Raw genomic sequence first — 1318 nt, 5'->3', positions numbered from 1 at the left:
AAAAGACATTGCACTGGGTTAGTCTGCTGTCAAAGACCTCTCAAAGTCCTGAAGAGCAATGATGTCAGTTTAAAGACTAAGATGCATGTGATCCAAGCCATGATCTTTTCAACTACTTGCTCTGCATCTGAAAGTTGGGCAATGACTAAGGATGACAGGGGTCCCTAATCCAAAATGATCACTTCCTCACTCCACCTTTTTGCTGAAGGAGCTAAGGGATTTTTCTAAGAACATCAAAATGAGAATTTGGTGTTGCTTCTCATGGCAAAATTCACAAAAGTGTGAGGGTTCTTATTACTGTTTCTCAAAGCGGTTTTTGTTTCACAGCAGTCTACACTCAGTCTCCAGCAATGTATATTACTAACCAGTGTTGAGTCAGGCTTCAGTGATGGTTTCTACTCCTCATAAGCAGTGTTTCTTTTTATCAACAAGCTTATCTTTCTAGTTTCCAGGGTGGTGATTTGCCCTGTGATCTTAATTTTCTAATACAGCTTCAAAGAGCTGCTAAGTTCTCATTTTGTCTCTTCATTCTTTTTGTGAAGCTGAGAGAAATAACTTCTAATTTCTTTACATGCCACACTAGAAATCAGTAGTCGATGTTTTTTATTTTTGTTGAAATCAGTTTATTAAATTTTTTGCCTTATTGTTTTGGATCCATCCATTCAAAAAAAGTGGACTGTCAAAATTTAACTCACTTGTTTATTTTTAATTTTGTGTGGGTATAACAGAAAATTTAAATTGCATAAATATCCTTCACTGATTGCTTACATTATATTTCTGTTAGGCCCTACTGGCTAGAGAAAATGGCATCTAATTAGGCTTTGTTCTAAGAGCATTTCTGTGACAGAAAGTAAGGTGTATGACCTGTGAAAAATTAGGTTGTGTGCTTTAAAGTGGGAGAACCTGCATTACTTCCTTCAGCTCTTACAACACCTTTTTTGTACATAGTATCATCCACCTCATTTTTTTTAGATATTAATGTAAACATTTTGGCAATTGCTCTGTCTCTCACTTCAATAGAATGTAAATAAATCTTTCCTCCTTTACAAAAACATTTTAAAAATTCATTGATGTGGCCCAAGCCACCAAGAACTCAGCCTCCTCCCCCTCAAGCCGCCTCTCTTCCCAACTCTCTGTCCCCCTCGCCCGCCTTCTCCCGCTGTTTCTACTGAGGAATAGGAATCAAATCCTATCATATGTCCGCTATCCAGAACCTCCACTCTTCCGACCACTTTGTTGATGCAAGTAAGGGTGATGGCCTGCTTCCTGCTGGGACTGAGGATTATATCCATATAAGAATTCAATAGAGAAACTGCGG

Source organism: Elephantulus edwardii, unplaced genomic scaffold, assembly GCF_000299155.1.
Source record: "Elephantulus edwardii isolate Elephantulus edwardi_28Jun2011 unplaced genomic scaffold, EleEdw1.0 scaffold00184, whole genome shotgun sequence".
Classification (NCBI taxonomy): Eukaryota; Metazoa; Chordata; class Mammalia; order Macroscelidea; family Macroscelididae; genus Elephantulus; species Elephantulus edwardii.
The sequence above is the reverse complement of the archived record's forward strand: the minus strand, read 5'-3'. Positions refer to the sequence as shown.